The sequence below is a fragment of the Bufo bufo genome, chromosome 9 (genome assembly GCF_905171765.1).
Source record: "Bufo bufo chromosome 9, aBufBuf1.1, whole genome shotgun sequence".
In the NCBI taxonomy this organism is placed as follows: Eukaryota; Metazoa; Chordata; class Amphibia; order Anura; family Bufonidae; genus Bufo; species Bufo bufo.
The window spans coordinates 16,810,116-16,829,253 of record NC_053397.1 but is presented as its reverse complement, the minus strand read 5'-3'; the positions used below and the strand labels follow the sequence as shown (position 1 = coordinate 16,829,253).

Genomic DNA, 19,138 nt, shown 5'->3' with positions numbered 1-19,138 from the left:
TACCCCTTGATGTTCAATTAGCTCGTCTTTAAAATAGCAACTGTTATTAGTAGGGGATTAGACAGCTAGATCTATAATGCAGGCAAAATCCTAAACCGGCTATACCCTTAGCACATGGGTGACATCTATACGTATGGAGGAGGCAGTGAAAGCGGCCGGAGTGTAATAATACTGCAGAACAAGGCCAGAAGGACTGAAAATAGGACCTCAGTGAGACAATCCATCAGCGTGGCTCCTGCCATGACGATGCATAGGGACATATCTTCCATTTAGAAATCAGTGTTGCACGACAGGAACCCTACAACCTTCCTCTCCTCATTCACCGCAGTCAACGGGGAGCAAACGCCTTATAATCATACTCACACACAGCGGACAATCTTCAGATAATGGACACAGGCTGCGGGCAAAACAACAGACATACGATTTTAACGCAAATCATCATGCAGTTTTTAAATTAACCCATAACGTATGCACGATTTTGCAGTTAAACAGTACTCAGGGGTAGTTTTTGGTCGCTACATGGACACGTACATACCTTAAAGGGGTTATCCCACTTTGCGTTTTTTATACTTACCTGCTGCCACCGCGCGTTCACTTCCAGGATTCTGGCTGGGGGCGGGCTTCATCTTGATTGAAGTCTTCTCCCGGCCGGGCCGCGCACTGGACTGAACGCGCACGCCGCTGCGCATGCGCCATGTGACTTATTTCTGGCCAGTATAGTACAGAGCCGGCGTGCGCGTTCGCAGCTCTGTACTATTCTGGCCGGGAAGAAGTCATCGTCGCGCATGCGCGGCAGCGTGCGCGTTCAGGACAGCGAGTGGCCCGGCCGTGAGAAAAGAAGGAGTCTTCTGGGCAAGCGCGACCATCGGGATTTTGCAGAAGAGCGGTGGTCGTAACCAGGGGAGACCGAGTCACAACAATAAGGTAAGTGGGGATGAATTTTATCCTAATCGGTGGGAATTTGTTAATAAAGTATATTTACAAAAATGATCACTGTCAAATCATTAACAGATTTAACAGTGATCATTATGATGGGATAACCCCTTTAAGGCTACCTGCACATGTTGCTGATTTGGTGCGGAAAAACTGCAGCGCAACACAGCACCAGCAAAGTGTATGAGATCAGACAAATCTTTGAGCAGAAATGGACATGCCGTGAAGATTTTGAAATCTACAACATGTAAATTCTTTGCTGCAGATTTAGTTATTTTCAATGCAAGGGTGAGATTTGTGGCAAAACCACGTAAAATCTGCATTTAAAACCCGCAGGTAACACTTGCAGTTTTTGCTGCAGATTTGGTTTGGAAACACACAGAAATCTGCACGGATTTTCCGTTTAGCCTACCTGTAACTGTGTGCAGGTAGCCTAAAGGGGTATTCTGGTTTCATGAAATTGATGACCCATCCTCTCGTCACCCCCCACCAAGATGTTTGAAGAGGCTGCAGAGTCAGTATGAGAACTGCATCCTGTTCAACATCTACCTGCACGCCATCTACACTGTAGTGGCGGTACAGTGTAATCAGAAGATGTTCGTCCCGATCAAGCAAGTGGGAGAGGAAGACGTCATTTCCCCGCACCACGACGCAGATGGCGCGCCTGTTAAGAGAACGAAGCTCTCACATTAGCGCTGCAACCCCTTCAACCAGCTGATCAGCGGAGGTGCTGAGATGCAGACCTCGACAAATCTAAAATTGACGATCTATTTGTTTCCGATAATTGCTTGATTTTGAGTGGAGGTGAGAGCTGCACTTGCATGCAATCACCTCCCCTGCATAGGGATGAGAATTTGCTTTGTCTCCATACAGATTCATTGTTTCTGGGCAGGAGCTCACTGGTAACATTGGACGATCTGCAGCCCAGAAACACTGATTTACGGTAAGTATCCACATCAACTATGCTTTCACCAGATGAGCGTCTGTTTGCTCGTACATGGGGCGATTGGCGGCATCTTTACATAGGGCAATTATCTGGAACAAGTGTTCCTAACACCACCTGATAATTTCCCTGTCATCGGGCCATAAAAGGGTCCTTTTTTAGAGCTACCTGGAAAAGGGGACATCACCGATTTACAGTATTTACATGCAAGTGACCTACTTAGAACACCAAACGGCAATTAGGATTTAACCTACATAGATGTGATGTGTTTTCTCTAAGCAAGATCATTACCATTTGCTGTGAACACTAAAAAAAGACCAAATCAAAACACAAAAAGCAGCTCCACCTAGAATGGGGAATTTAGGCGGAGACTGAAAATGTAAACTCAGGAGTTTGTTGTGGCAATTCACTGATTTTGGCAGGTCATCCAAAAGCTCAGTTTGTCTTTGCTGTGAAGTCAATAACCAAGGGAAAAAATGAGTAGTAGTGAATACAAGTCATTTACAGCAGCCTGTTTTTACAGCTGTTTTATGACAGCCTGCATTTGAAACATGTATGGATCCCCTGCTTATTTTGGCTCATAAAAATCAGAATGAGGCCTAAAGCAGTAAAATCTGCAGCGGATTACAGTAGCAGGTAAATGCATGGAAAACTGACCTACAGATTTCGCACCTTACAATGTAGCAGGGGTGAAACCCACAGGGAATCGTCAGCAAAAACTGGCTGTGTATTAGGCCTCATGAACACGACAGTTGTTTTTTGAGTCCGCAAATTGTGCGCCCTCCAAACAAAAAAAAATGGATGCTGCATCCGTTTTTTTTTCCACAGATCCCTTGTAATAAATGCCTATCCTTGTCCGCAAATGTGAAAAAAGTAGGACATGCACAATTTTTTTTGCTGAAGGCAAACACGGACAACAGACGCACACAAACGGATGAACTGAAATGAATGGGTCCCCATCATATCCGCAAAAAAAAAAAAAAAAAACGGAACGGAGGCCGAGAAAAACAACTGTCGTGTGCATGAGACCGTACAAAGATAATGACCGGAGATTCTCGGTACGTCACAGATTTGCCAATATGTCCCCCAGCTCTACAGACTCATTAACGAGTTTAGTTCCCGAGTGTATTTTGCAGACAGACTCCTGGCGGGATTAGCAGTAATCTGCTGCAGGAACGTCCATGGTTTGTCAGGCAGTTATGGAAACAAACATGTAAAACGTCTCTGCAAAAGCTACTGGCAACCGAGTGCAAAACTGGCTTGCATAGCAAATGTATGGGAACCAAGTCATATCTGCTGCTCTGACCGTGCGCCCCAGTTCTGCATTTGCATTCATTTTCATAGGAGACCTCAGTTGGCCATGTATCGTCATTTCATAGGAAGGATAGAAAGTAAAAGATCCCACGACCAGATGCAGCATTAGCAGTTTTGTTTGAGGAGTTATTTGAATGTGAGCTGAAGGCTTTGACAGATTACAAACAGGAAACCACAGGTCTCCTCCGCAGACGTTAACCGTATTAGTACAGAGGGCACGCTTTTTTTGGGTGCATTTTTAGCAAGAGAAGCAAACTACTTGAAGAGGATCTGTCACGGCTCCTGAACTGTCTGTTCGGGATCATGCAGACGATTGGATGTGGAACTACTCATTTCAACTGAGCCGCAAAAAAAACGTGAACAGCGCTCCGTGCAGTTGTCTAAAAACATGTAGTATTCTTTTCTACAGTATTCAATTGGACATTTCAACAAAAGGGGAAAAGAAAATGGCAGCACACAGACCGCAAACACATGACAATGTTGTGTTATTCCTTTACCAAGTTATGAACGGATTACTAGCAGTTTGCACTGAAGGTCCAGATGGGTGTTACCAGTTGGGGGAGAGGGTTTCCCCTGCACAGTCTGACACTATCTAATCAGTGTTGCCAGTGTAAGACTATGTAGAGACAACCCCCCAAGTGGTAACATCAAGATGGACTTTCATTGCAGACTGCTAGTAATTTATTCATAATTCTAGCTGGAATCTTAAAGGCCTAATACAAGATGTCCCCAAATTGTTATTACATGGAGAATGCAAGTAGTTAGTTTGCAGGAAAAGATTCAGTATAACTTACTCATTTAAATTATTTTTAATTATGATCTTTGAAGCCAAAGAGGCGGTCCTATCAGTGATTGACAGCTATCCTTGTATGCAGTCATAGACGGAAGGCTGTCAATCACGGATAGGACTACGCCCCTTCTGGACTTCATAGCCAGAATGAACTGGAATTTAAATGAATAAAATACAACTTAGGCCTCTTGCACACAAATGTATTTTCTTTCCGTGTCCGTTCCGTTTTGTTTTTTTTGTGGACCATATACGGAACCATTCATATCAATGGGTCCGCAAAAAAAACAGAAGGTACTCTGTGTGCTTTACGTTTCCGTATCGCAAATATATAGATGTCGTCCTATTAATGTCTGCATCACGGACAAGCATAGTGCTGTTCTATTAGGGGCCGGCTGTTCCATTCCGCAAAATACATAAGGTCGTGTGCAAGAGGCCTTAGGCTGAATACTTTTCTACAAAACTACATATTGATCTGCTCCGCTCCTCCTTCTCTATAAGGCCTTATTCACACATATCGTGGTCCGTGAAAATCCACGTCTGTGAAAACCCGTCCTGCCGAGTACATGGCGTCATTAGTTGCTATGATGCCTTGTACTTCGTGCCGCTGTACAGTAATACACTCCTATTATCTATATGATTGTGCACTCAGCAGGACGGGTTTTCACGGACCGTGGTCCATGAAAATCCACGTATGTGTGAATGAGGCCTAACATGCTGGCTGCAGCTCAAACACTATGGAGGGCATTTATGAAGACCAGCGAGTTAGACGTCGGTCTTCGTCGCTCCTGCTCTGGCGGTTCATCCGCCTAAGGGTACTTTCACACTTGCGTTGTTGGATTCCGGGAGGCAGTTCAGTCGCCGGAACCGGAAATCCGTATGCAAACGGATAGCATTTGTAGATGGATCCGGATCCGTCTCACAAATGGATTGCAATACCGGATCCGTCTCTCTGGTGTCATCCGGAAAAACGGATCCGGTATTTTTTTCCCACATTGGTGCCGGATCCGGCATTAATGCATTTCAATGGTAAATAATGCCGGCATTCTGGCAAGTGTTCCAGAATTTTGGACGGAGAAAATACGGCAGCATGCTGCGGTATTTTCTCCGGGCAAATACCGTAAGAGTGACTGAACTGAAGACATCCTAAACTGATTGCTCTCCATTCAGAATGCATTAGGATAAAACTGATCAGTTTTTTCCCCGGTATTGAGCCCCTAGAACAGAACTCAATACCGGAAAACTTTAACACAAGTGTGAAAGTACCCTTAGCTATGTAGAGATGCCAACAAAGTGGTGTATATCTGTTCGTAAGTGACTTCCTATGTTCAACAAGACAGGTTCCCTTTAAAGCATATCTGCCTGCAGACAAGTCTATTAAATGTGAGCTATGTGCGGCTAATAAATACGAACCCCTCCCCCATGCAGTCCATGCCCTGTGAAGCCTCAGTGAATTAGCAGCGCTCCTTTCTATATCTGGCACTACTGGTAGGCCAAGAAGACTCTGAAAGCCAGTCTGTCATGTTGAAGACTGTCTACAGATGTCAGGTGACAATCATTTGATCTAGGTGAACTTCTGCAAACTGGGCTGACAATGTGATGTCTACAGCAGGAAGGACAAAATGCTGTGCATGCCCGGTGACCAAGCAAGAAGAAGCTCTATAGATATATCTGTAGTAAAAAGATATCCAGGACTATCAAAAACAGCACACCCCATGTCCACAGGTTGTGTGCAGCATTGCAGTCCTGCTCCATTGACTGCAATGGAGCGGAGCTGCAACACCTGACACAATCCATGGACGGCGGTGGTGCTCTTTTTGGAAAGAAAGCAGATATGTTTTTCTAGTGCTGGACAATCCTTTTAATGTGCTGGTATTTTGCCTGCCATAGCCTTGTGTAATTACAAGTAAAGCCAGATTCATTGAAGTAAAGCAATCCGAGGTCAGTAAAGCTCAGGCATACCGCGGTTGCATCGTCCATAGGAACCCCGTACACTGGAGATGACTGACTTCTATGGAAGAGTGTTGTAGTCACGCTCTTTGACTAGCACAAGGGTCACTGTGCAGGGAGGGAGAAGAGCTGAGCTGTGGATTCCATGTATTCTACTTAGGGTCCATTCAAACGTCCGCAATTTCGTTCTGCATTTTGTGGAAAGGAATTGCGGACCCATTCATTTCTATGGGGCAGCACGATGTGCTGCCCGGATCCGGTATTGCAGATCCGCACTTTCGGGTTCGAAATTCCGTTCCCGAAAAAAATAGAACATGTCCTATTCTTGTCCGCAATTGCGGACAAGAATGGGCATTTTCTATTAAGTGCCGGCGATGTCCGGTTTTCAAAACACACACGGACGTGTGAATGGACCGTAAGGCCTCTTTCACACGACCGTATGACCAGTTTTCAGTGTTTTGCAGTCCGTTTTTCACGGATCCGTTTTTCCAATTATGCTCCGTTTTTCCATATGGCATATACAGTATACAGTAATTACATAGAAAAAATTGGGCTGGGCATAAAATTTCAATAGATGGTTCCGCAAAAACGGAACGGATACGGAAGACATACGGATGCATTTCCATATGTGTGTTCCAGTTTTTTGCAGACCCATTGACTTGAATGGAGCCACGGAATGTGATTTGCGGGCAATAATAGGACATGTTCTATCTTTCAACGGAACGGAATGCATACGGAGTACATTAGGAATGCACATGTCCGTGTTTTGCAGATCTGCAGAACTCTTACGGACGTGTGAATGGACCCTAATGGTTACCCATCATTAATGTTCCTGCCTGTGACTATAATGAGATGACTGATGAACAGAAATCTCTACAGAAAGTACAGAAGAAACAGGAAGTGTCAGCTAAGGGCCCATTCACTCCACCGTATGGCAACCGTGTTACGTAGCGCAGAACTTTGTATCACGGATGCGGAACCCATTGGCTTGAATAGGCCCGTGGTCAGCAAGATACAGCAAAAGATAGGACATGTCCTAACTTTTTACGGAGCAGAGGCACGGATTAGAAGCCTGCGGAAACATTTGGACGCCATTCCATGGACTTTCGGGTCCGTGCCGCCGCACAACAAAACTGCAAGATTTCAAGATCTGATTTTTGCAAAACACAGACAGCGACATGAAAAATTAGAAAGAGAAAATCTGCAAACATTCTTATATGTGCACGCCAAGAAGGAAAGTGAGGCGCAGTCTGATCAACAAAAAAAAAAAAAAAAGAAGAGGAGAGGGGCATTTAATAGAGATACTGCATAAATCACCCAATAAGGCCTCATGCACACGACCGTTGTCAAGGACAGGTTATATTTTTTTTGCAGACAACTGAACGGAGCAACGGATGCAGAAAGCACACGGATAGAAGTGAATGCGGCTTGGATGCGGCCCCAAATACTGCGGCTCGGATGCGGACCAAAACAACGGTCGTGTGCATGAGGCCTAAATCACAGACCAGAGACCTCAAACACAGAACATTTGCTCTGCTGGACTTGCAGAATCACAGCTACTGCAGATTTCGTGCCGCACACACTGGCACCATTTGTTACGCTTGAAGGCAGAAACTGATTATCCATGGGGCTCTTTACATAATGATGTATGCTCTGTATGATTACAATCCAAGATAAGAAACAATGCTGCAAATACCCGTGTTTTCATTGTCCTGCTGTGCCCCCTTATGTAATATTAGCTGCCTCGGACATTTATAGTGAGGGGTAAAGCTGTATAATACATCATCTAGATTGATGGCGCGGCAATTAATATTCTCTATTTAGGAGCACAAATAGCAGGTCCCAAAACCTTAGCCAGGGGGCAGGCGTCCAGGACAGAGACGGGGTTAGGACAGGTCACGGTGCGATGCCTTTTCATTATGGACTCGCTTGGCATGGGCCATAAAGCTTGAACAGAGATCACGACACGGACAGAACAGGCCATTATCACCCCCGGAGGACACGGCTCCTAGAAGAGGGTACAGCTGACACTTGACAGGAACACGGAGCCAAGACACGTAACCATTATATAAGCCCGAGGTGAAGACACAGTCAAAGCAAGGGGAGTATATGCGTTATGTGAGATTTCCAATTATCACAATGCCTCTGCTCCCTATAAGGCTTATGTAATCATTTATTGGAGTCATTGGTGTCCCTTATATAACACGCGTACAGATATTTATATTCCATATTTATTATTCAACACTGCCTCTCTCTCCAGGTGTCTGGACATGCTGGTACTTGTAGTCAGGGCCGCTTTTATAGAAAGTGAGGCCTCAAGCAGAAATTAAAGTAGGGATCCGGGCTCTCCATTTTCAGTTTCAAAATATACATTTAAGGCTACTTTCACACTGGCGTTTTGGCTTTCCGTTTCTGAGATCCGTTCAGGGCTCAGCGGTCCAAAACGGATCAGTTTTGCCCTAATGCATTCTGAATGGAAAAGGATCGGCTCAGAATGCATCAGTTTGCCTCCGATCCGTCTCCATTCCGCTCTGGAGGTGGACACTAAAACGCTGCTTTGTGACAGTGTTAACGGTAAAGTCCCGGGTGGTCTAGGGCATTGAAGAGGTCCCGACTTACCCATTTCAGTGGAGCGTTACGGAGTCTGTCTTTTGATTGCTGTACTTTCTCGGTCCCACAAAGATGAATGGAGCGGTGGTGCGCATAATTTACCACTTAAAAGGTGGGCTAGGGACCCCTTTCTCGTGATCCGTGAGGGTCCCAGCGGTAGGACCCCTACTGACCTAGCAGTTCTCCCCTATCCAGTGTATTGGGTATAATTGGTTACTACCAAAATCAAGCCTGCGAGGTCCAAGATAGGGCAGGTTTATATGTTCTGCTCTCAAGTAGCCCCCCCCCCCCCCGCAGGTAAAATGGGCAGCTGCCCCTAAGACTACAGGCACATGACCGTTGTTTTGGTCCACATCCGAGCAGCAGTTTTTGTGGCTCGGATGCAGAGCCATTCACTTCAATAGGGCCGCATCCGTTGCTCTGTTCCGTGGTCCGCAAAAAAAAATATAACCTGTCCTATTCTTGTTCGTTTTACGGACAAGAATAGGCAGTTATATCAATGGCTGTCCGTGCCGTTCCGCAAATTGCGAAACGCACACGGACGCCAACCCTGTTTTGCGGATCGCAAAACACACAACGGTCGTGTGCATATAGCCTAAAGCTGTCCCTCTGTGTAGTTCCCCTAGGCCCCTATTTTGAACTCTGTCTTAGGGCTCATGCCCACTAATGTATTTTCTTTCCGTACCGAATCCACAAAAAATAAAATAAAATGAAGTTACTACGTGCGCAATCCATTTTCGTATGTCCGTTCCATAAAATAAATAAACAACATGTCTTATTATCGTCCGCATTACGGACAAGGATAGGACTGTTCTATTTGGGGGGCGGCTGTTCAGTTCCACAAAATACGGAATGCACACAGACATCATCCGAATTTTCTGCCGATTCGTTTTTTTGCGGAGCGCAAAATACATACGGTCGTGTGCATGAGCCCTTACTCAAAAGGCCATGCAAGACACTAAACACACAGGAAACAGAAGTTAAAGGGGTTGTGCCACTTCAGCAAATAGCATTTATCATGTAGATAAAGTTAATCCAAGGTCACTTACTAATGTATTGTGATTGTCCATATTGCCTCCTTTGCTGGCTGGATTTATAATTATCCACTACTTGTTTCCAGGGATTACAACCAACACTGCAGCGCAGATACAAGGTGGCCGGGATGGGAGCTGCTTGCGCATGCGCTCCTACGGCCAGGGCCTTTTCCTACTGTGTGCAAGCACGACCACCGCTCCTGGGCTGCAGGGTGGTCGTAACCCCTGGAAACGAGCAGCGTATAATGTGATGGAAAAATGAATCAAGGCAGCATAGAAGCAACATGGAGAATCACAATACATTAACTTCCTCTACATGAGAAGGAACGGTCACATACCACAAATTCCTAACGCACCACCTTCCCCTATAAGGCAATGAGGAACGTTGCGTACGTGATCCAAGGTCAGTAGCAGCGACTTTAGTCCAGGTTGTCAGACCGCAGGAGACGCAGAACGGTCGTATTAGTTATCGCAATGATATTGTCACGTCCCCCATACGGTTGGTGCTACATGGTCACTAGCCATAGTGACGTCTGGTGCAAAAGCATCAAACTGTGAGACCCTACTCCCCCCCCTCCCTATAGAAGTGTGGTGCAACATAACCGTTAGGTGCAAACAATCGACGACTGCTCTAGCCCACAAGATGGAGGATGCCTGTGACATCCGGGGGCCTCTGTGTATCGGATTTGCCGCGTCGTACCCATCGCATGTCAGCAGCGTAAAAAACCTCACAATGTATATACGTTCTATAACCGGCATATAGATTGTATGACAGCCTCCTCTGCGGATGTACGGGCCTGCTGAGCTTTGTGGTTCCTCAGAGCCAGCTCCTACCATGTCAGGCCGGGAAGTACACTAGGATCCGGCTCTCCATTGATTTCTATTATAAGGGGCGACCCCCTCCCCCCATACATGAACCTGTCACACAATGTCCCTATAGAAACCTATGGGAACAGTACAGTCTCCACATAAAGCCCAAAAATGCCACCATCCTGCTTCTCGTTCGCACTACAAGTCCCAGAATACCCAGCCAAGACAGTACCTCTGGGCATCCTGAGACTTATGGTTCCACAACCCCGTGTAACATAACACTCCACACTCCCTATGACCCCCGTTCCATGGCATGCTGTGACCTGTAGTCCTCCCATCAACTGAATGGCCTGTGAGTATTGGCCAGGCTTGATATCTCCAAAGGCCATTAAGACGACACCAAACATCCGGTTACCCCCTTCCCCGCCCCCATATCACCCCCTGTATGCTACCGAGACATTTATAGACATAATGTGGACGGTGAAGACGTGAATGACTCGGTTTATTTTACCTCAGCTTCTCCTTCGTCCGGGCTTCTCGGCTGCTTCCTCTCTTTTGTCTCAGCGGAGTCAAAATGGCGTCGTAGACACCACGGCCTCGGTGTAGAGACGCCTTCCTATTGGTCGGATACAAGGGGCGCTCGCTGATTGGCTGAGGGATCGGCTCTGTTGCTAAGTGACGGGTGGTTACCATGGTAGAATGTGCCAGATCCTCCTCGGAAAGCGGAGCGAGGAGGTGGGTGAGGGGGAGCTGTGTGTACAGAGGCCAAGGGAGCCAGGCACCTCAGTAATGGCCGCACAGGGCAAGTGTTTGCTTTCTGTCACTTCCTCAAGATTGGGGAAGGTTTATAGCCTGTCAAGTGTAGAACAAGCAAAACAAAAAGAGCAAGACGTCACAGGGTCACACCTTCTGGTGCTACCTGTCTTGTGTGGAGTAAAAAGGGCTAATGTTCTCATGGTTCGGCCGCCATTACCAATTTTCCTTGTGGCGGGTTATATGTAAATTACGCGTATTTTCTTGTGCGATAAATTTACGTGGTCGGAACTAATATGTTTACAAAGGGTTAATACAGTTGCATATTGTCCATACGATACGAGCCGTTCAATACCGCCGTACGCCTCAGATTTTTCCAGATTTCCGTCAGATGACGTATTCCGAAAATAATCCACATGGCGAGGATTATAGTTCCGCATAGTGGCCGTACGCACGGTTTTACACTGATGACCTTTCATCAGGCTAGGTCGCCAGTATCTGATCGGTGGTGGTCCGTCACCCGGGCGAAGCAGCGGTGCTCGCAGGAGCGCCTTGGCCTTCCCACAGCTTTGCCTAGGCCATGTGATATCACATTCAACGGTCACATGACCTAGGCGCAGCTCAGTCTCATTGGCGTGAATGGGGCCGAGCTGCGATACCAAGCACGGCCACTATTCAATGTACGGCGCTGCCTTCTCAAACAGCTGATCGGCGGGGGTCCCGGGTGTCGGACCCCCACCGATCAGATACTGATGACCTATCCTGAGAATAGGTCATCAGGATAAGGACTCATGCACACGACCATATGCATTTCGCGGTCTGCAAAACACGGATCCGTAAACAATACAGATGACGTCCGTGTGCATTCCGAATTTTGCGGAATGGAACAGCTGCCCCCTAAGGCCCCTTTCACACGAGTGAGTTTTCTGCGTGGGTGCAATGTGTGATGTGAACGCACAGCACCTGCACTGAATCCTGACCCATTCATTTCAATGGGTCTGTGTACAGAAGCGTTGTTTTTCACGCATCAGTTCTGCATTGCGTGAAAAACGCAGCATGTTCTATATTCTGTTTTTCACGCAGCCCTGGCCCCATAGAAGTGAATGGGGCTTCAGTGAAAAACGCATTGCATCGGGAAGCAAGTGCGGGTGCGATGCGTTTTTCACTGATGGTTGCTAAGAGATGTTTGCAAACCTTCCGTTTTTTATCACGCGCATTAAAAACGCATTGCATCCGCGCGGAAAAAACTGAACGCAATTGCAGACAAAACTGACTGAACTTGCTTGCAAAATGGTGCGAGTTTCACTGAACACATCCTGAACCTAATCCATCACGCTCGTGTGAAAGAGGCCTTGTCAGTAATGCGGACAATAAGGCCCCGTCACACGAGCGAGTTTTCCGCGTTGTTGTTTTTCAGCGTTGTTGTTCACGCATCAGTTCTGCGTTGTGTGAAAATCGCAGCATGTTTTATACCTTCAGTTTTTTTATCACGCGCATGAAAAACGCATCAAAACGCATTGCACCCGCGTGGAAAAAACTGAACAACTGGACGTAATCGCAGACAAAACTGACTGAACTTGCTTGCAAAAAAGTGTGAGTTTCACTGAATGCATCCGGACCTAATCCGTCACGCTCGTGTGAAAGAGGCCTAAGGCTGAGTTCACACGGGCGTTGCGGGAAAAGGTGCGGGTGAGTTGCGGGAACATGCATGATTTTGCCGCGAGAGTGCAAAACATTGTAATGCGTTTTGCACTCGCGTGAGAAAAATCAGCATGTTTGGTACCCAAATCCGAACTTCTTCACAGAAGTTCGGGCTTGGGATCGGTGTTCTGTAGATTGTATTATTTTCCCTTATAACATGGTTATAAGGGAAAATAATAGCATTTTGAATACAGAATGCATAGTACAATAGGGCTGGAGGGGTTAAAAAAAATAAAAATAAAATTTAACTTGCCTTAATCCACTTGCTCGCGCAGCCCGGCATCTCTTCTGTCTTCATCTTAACTGTGTGCAGGAAAAGGACCTGTGGTGACGTCACTCCGGTCATCACATGGTCCGTCACATGATCTTTTACCATGGTGATGGATCATGTGATGACCTGAGTAATGTCACCACAGGTCCTTTTCCTGCACACAGCTAAGATGAAGACAGAAGAGATGCCGGGCTGCGCGATCAAGTGGATGAGGTGAGTTAAATTATTATAATTTTTTTAACCCCTCCATCACTATTTTACTAAGCATTCTGAATTAAGAATGCTATTATTTTCCCTTATAACCATAAGTGACCCTGCTTCCCCCTCCTCCTGTCGCCCCACTAGTGACCCTGCTTCCCCCTCCTCCTGTCACCCCACTAGTGACCCTGCTCTCCCCTCCTCCTGTCACCCCACTAGTGACCCTGCTCCCCCCTCCCTCCTGTCACCTCACTAGTGACCCTGCTTCCCCCTTCTCCTGTCGCCCCACTAGTGACCCTGCTTCCCCCTCCTCCTGTCACCCCACTAGTGACCCTGCTCTCCCCTCCTCCTGTCACCCCACTAGTGACCCTGCTTCCCCCTCCTCCTGTCACCTCACTAGTGACCCTGCTTCCCCCTTCTCCTGTCGCCCCACTAGTGACCCTGCTTCCCCCTCCTCCTGTCGCCCCACTAGTGACCCTGCTTCCCCAGCCTCCTGTCACCCCACTAGTGACCCTGCTTCCCCCTTCTCCTGTCACCTCACTAGTGACCCTGCTTCCCCCTCCTCCTGTCGCCCCACTAGTGACCCTGCTTCCCCCTCCTCCTGTCGCCCCACTAGTGACCCTGCTTCCCCAGCCTCCTGTCACCCCACTAATGACCCTGCTTCCCCCTCCTCCTGTCAACTCACTAGTGACCCTGCTTCCTCCTCCTGTCAACTCACTAGTGACCCTGCTTCCCCCTCCTCGTGTCAACTCACTAGTGACCCTGCTCCCCCCTCCTCCTGTCACCTCACTAGTGACCCTGCTTCCTCCTCCTCCTGTCACCTCACTAGTGACCCTGCTTCCTCCTCCTCCTGTCACCTCACTAGTGACCCTGCTTCCCCCCCTACTGTCACCTCACTAGTGACCCTGCTTCCGCCTCCTCCTGTCACCTCACTAGTGACCCTGCTCCCCCCTCCCTCCTGTCACCTCACTAGTGACCCTGCTCCCCCTCCTCCTGTCTCCTCACTAGTGACCCTGCTCCCCCCTCCCTCCTGTCACCTCACTAGTGACCCTGCTCCCCCCTCCCTCCTGTCACCTCACTAGTGACCCTGCTCCCCCCTCCCTCCTGTCACCTCACTAGTGACCCTGCTCCCCCTCCTCCTGTCTCCTCACTAGTGACCCTGCTTCCCCCTCCTGTCGCCCCACTAGTGACCCTGCTTCCCCCTCCTCCTGTCACCTCACTAGTGACCCTGCTCCCCCCTCCTCCTGTCACCTCACTAGTGACCCTGCTTCCTCCTCCTCCTGTCACCTCACTAGTGACCCTGCTTCCCCCCCTACTGTCACCTCACTAGTGACCCTGCTTCCTCCTCCTCCTGTCACCTCACTAGTGACCCTGCTCCCCCCTCCCTCCTGTCACCTCACTAGTGACCCTGCTCCCCCTCCTCCTGTCTCCTCACTAGTGACCCTGCTCCCCCCTCCCTCCTGTCACCTCACTAGTGACCCTGCTCCCCCCTCCCTCCTGTCACCTCACTAGTGACCCTGCTCCCCCCTCCCTCCTGTCACCTCACTAGTGACCCTGCTCCCCCTCCTCCTGTCTCCTCACTAGTGACCCTGCTTCCCCCTCCCTCCTGTCGCCCCACTAGTGACCCTGCTCCCCCCTCCCTCCTGTCGCCCCACTAGTGACCCTGCTCCCCCCCTCCCTCCTGTCGCCCCACTAGTGACCCTGCTCCCCCCTCCCTCCTGTCGCCCCACTAGTGACCCTGCTCCCCCCTCCCTCCTGTCGCCCCACTAGTGACCCTGCTCCCCCCTCCCTCCTGTCACCCCACTAGTGACCCTGCTCCCCCCTCCTCCTGTCACCCCACTGGTGACCTTGCTCCTGCTCCTCCTGTCACCCCACTGGTGACCTTGCTCCTGCTCCTCCTGTCACCCCACTGGTGACCTTGCTCCTGCTCCTCCTGTCACCCCACTGGTGACCTTGCTCCTGCTCCTCCTGTCACCCCACTGGTGATCGTGCTCCTCCTGTCACCCCCACTAATGACCCTGCTCCCCCACTCCTCCTGTCACCCCACTAGTGACCCTGCTCCCCCACTCCTCCTATCACCTCTTTAGTGACCCTGCTTCCCCCTCCTCCTCCTGTCACCCCACTAGTGACCCTGCTCCCCCCTCCTCCTGTCTCCTCACTAGTGACCCTGCTCCCTCCTCCTCCTGTCATCCCCCACTAGTGACCCTGCTTCCCCCCCCTCCTCCTGTCATCCCCCTACTAGTGACCCTGCTTCCCCCCCCCTCCTCCTCCTGTCACCCCCCTACTAGTGACCCTGCTTCCCCCCTCCACCGACTATGATGGGATCCTTTCAGTTTCCGTTCGGGATCCTTTTTACCGGACACAGAAGTGCTGCATACAAGACTTTTTTGTCTGGTCTTTCGACAGAATCTGCAACAGAGGCTCCAAACGCAGCCTCCACCGCAGATTTGAAGGCCTACGTATTATCTATTTTAGTAATACTCACACGTGCCCCCTCACAGTGTTTGCATTTCTTTCTGGCAAAGCTACCTGGTTCTGGCCCGCAAAATTTATACCATGTCTAGTGCAGCCCTCAGACGGAAAATGGTTGGGCACCACTGTTTTAAGCAATATCAGGGTATTATTTTGGTTTTAAACTATTTTAGAGTAAAAAAGGAAAGGAGTGCCTTGCAAAAGTATGGGAACCCAAGGAGATGTGACCGCACAGATAACTTTGATCGAGGTCATAGACCCTAAATAGCCCGTTAGGGTTAAAGAGGACCTTTCACTACAATAAAAAATCTAAACTAAGTATGCTGACATGGAGAGCAGCGCCCAGGGATCTCCCTGCACTTACTATTATCCCTGGGCGCCGCTCCGTTCTCCTGGTATAGGTTCCGGTATCTTCAGATTTTCGGCTCAACTGGGAGGAGCCTGCTCTTGTTCTCCTGGGCGTCTCCTTCTCCCAGGCTGTAGCACTGGCCAATCGCAGCACTCAGCTCATAACCTGAGAGTTTTTTCTGGGAGAAGGAGACGCCCAGGAGAACAAGAGCAGGCTCCTCCCAGTTGAGCCGAAAATCTGAAGATACCGGAGCCTATACCGGAAGAACGGAGCGGCGCCCAGGGATAATAGTAAGTGCAGGGAGATCCCTGGGCGCCGCTCTCCATGTCTGTATACTTAGTTTACATTTTTTATTGTGATGAAAGGTCCTTTTTAAGGCTTGTTCACAAGGTGATGCAAATTTCAAGACTCCTCTAACCTTGTGCCAAAAACCAGCAGCCATGGGTTCTTCTAAGCAGATGCCTAACACTCTGAAAATGAAAATGGTTGAGGCCTACAAAGCAGGAAAAGGCTATAAGAAGATAGCAAAGCGTTTTCAGGTTGCCATTTCCCCAATTCGAAATGTAATTAACAGGAAGAGTAGAGGTCAAGAGAAGGTCTGGAAGACAGCTGCTCGTAGGATTGCTAGAGAGGCAAATCGAAACCCCTGCTTGACTGCAAAAGACCTTCAGGAAGATTCAGCAGACTCTGGAGTTGTGGTACATTGTTCTATTGATCATTGACACCTGCACATATATGGCCTTCATGGAGTTATCAGACGAAAACCTTTCCTGCTTCCTCACCACAAAATTCAGCATTAGAAGTTTGCAAAAGAACATCTAAACAAGCCTGATGCATTTTGGAAACAAGTCCTGTGAACTGATTAGGTTAAACTAGAACTTTTTGGGCACAATGAGCAAAGGTTTGTTTGGAGATCATTTCATCTTCAACTAGCTTAACTGGTTATAGTAACAGTAATTTTGACCAGGGGTGGCCAAACCTTTGCATGCCACTGTATAATGTTTGCATCAATTTTTGTCCGGCAGAATCCCGGCACTAATGCCGGAAACAGGCCGGATCTCCGCTGGTCCTGTAATAGTCCACGGAGCATTGTGGTGCTCCGGCCCACTTTATACTCCGATTTTGTGTGAGTGATGACGCCATGGCCCACATTTAGTAATGTAATTGCACTAAATGTTGGCATAAATTGCACCAAAAAGTGGCAACATTTGGAGTATCTAGGTTCAAAGAATGGTTAGTGTCACCTGGAGAATGGGTGGAGCTTGACGGAAAGAGGCTGTGGCTTCAGAGGAAACGGGCATGTCCTAAAATGCAGCAGTAAGCCAACCAATAGCTGGTATAGAGCCGGAGAAAAGTGCTCATCCCTGCACCACATTTATCATCTGCCCTCTACAGGCTTTGTAAATCTGCCCCATCCGTACAGCGCTACAGAATATGTTGGAATTCATTCTCGTCTTTGAATTCACATGACGTAAGTCGTCACAGCCCTAATTAACCTGGTAATTATTTTCATGTCGTTTGCAACCTGTTTTAAAACTGTATACTCAAGGGCGTAAAGAAAACACGTCCATCAGCCAAAATTTACAAAACAATCAGCCGCTACCCAAAGTAACAAAGTGCTTTATCATTGTGAGTGTAAAAGTCAGACCCGATTGGCCGACCCTTTGACTTTACTCCTTGATTGCTGTTTTTAGTTTTCTTATATCTCATCCACGCCCAAGTAGGACAGTTATTGCTTCAATTTTATCTTCTCATCTCAAGTTTCTTGCAACACCGAGGTGCTACAGTGTTCACACTGAAAAGTTTGACAATTTGTCCTTAAAGGGGTATTCCCATCCGGGACATTGATAGCGTATTGCTAGGATAGGAAATCACTGAAAATATCTATACTGTGGAGTCATGCTAATCAAAAACTTTGCACAGAGGGCATGAAACTCTAGAACATAACTTTTAATAAACATTGATAAAAATGCACTATAGATATGAAGATAATACAACAGGCCCTCACAATACAAGGAGAAAATAATAAGATGATACAAAAGGAATGGCAGAGACATAATATATAGCACAGGTCCCAACCGGGAAGGGTTCTTGCCCTAGGGAGACCCTAACTACCCCTGATCACAGGGAAGCACCCTGATGGTGGGTATACCCTGTACTGGAATCTACCCCTGATGCCACCATAGGACACTCTATAGTGTCCTGACGCGTTTCCCCCTTTCAGGTTCATTAGGGGACAATAAATACAAATAGTGTATAAAGGATAAAGACAGATCTAGATGATGGCATATTATACCCCAGGCCCTATATGCCAATCCAGCAGTCATAGACAGGGATGGACTGGGACAATAAAGTGGCCCTGGACTTCAGCCAGACCGGCCCACTGACCGGCCTACCGGGGGCGGAGCAAATAAAGGGGCGGGGCTCACATACATCCATTCAGCGGAGCAAATAGAGGGGCGGGGCTCACATCCATCCATTCTGCTAAACGGGGGGCGGAGCAGCAGTAGGGGCGGGGCTCATATCCATTTATTCAGGCGAGCCGGGGGCGGAGCACCAGGAGGGGAGGGGCTCACATTCATTCAGCTGCGCTGGAGGGCGAAGCAGGAGGCGGGGCTCACATCCATCTATTCAGCTGAGCCGGGGGCGGGGCTAACATCTCTCTTCAGTCTATCAGGGCCTCGCTGATAACCGCCCCGCCCCCGTCTGGTAGTGATGCCGCCGCTGCTGCGCTGGAGGGCGAAGCAGGAGGCGGGGCTCACATCCATCTATTCAGCTGAGCCGGGGGCGGGGCTAACATCTCTCTTCAGTCTATCAGGGCCTCGCTGATAACCGCCCCGCCCCCGTCTGGTAGTGATGCCGCCGCTGCTGCGCTGGAGGGCGAAGCAGGAGGCGGGGCTCACATCCATCTATTCAGCTGAGCCGGGGGCGGGGCTAACATCTCTCTTCAGTCTATCAGGGCCTCGCTGATAACCGCCCCGCCCCCGTCTGGTAGTGATGCCGCCGCTGAGTG

General features: G+C 48.6%; 1 protein-coding gene across 1 annotated transcript in view; it reads right to left on the bottom strand.

The window, feature by feature from the left end:
* Window positions 1-10,956, bottom strand: part of IP6K2 (inositol hexakisphosphate kinase 2) — a 32,400-nt gene extending 21,444 nt beyond the window's left edge. The window contains exon 1 of the mRNA XM_040408664.1: window positions 10,893-10,956. The gene's annotated coding sequence lies outside the window, so the exon portion shown is untranslated. The remainder of the gene's footprint in view (window positions 1-10,892) is intronic.
* Window positions 10,957-19,138: the final 8,182 nt, after the last annotated feature.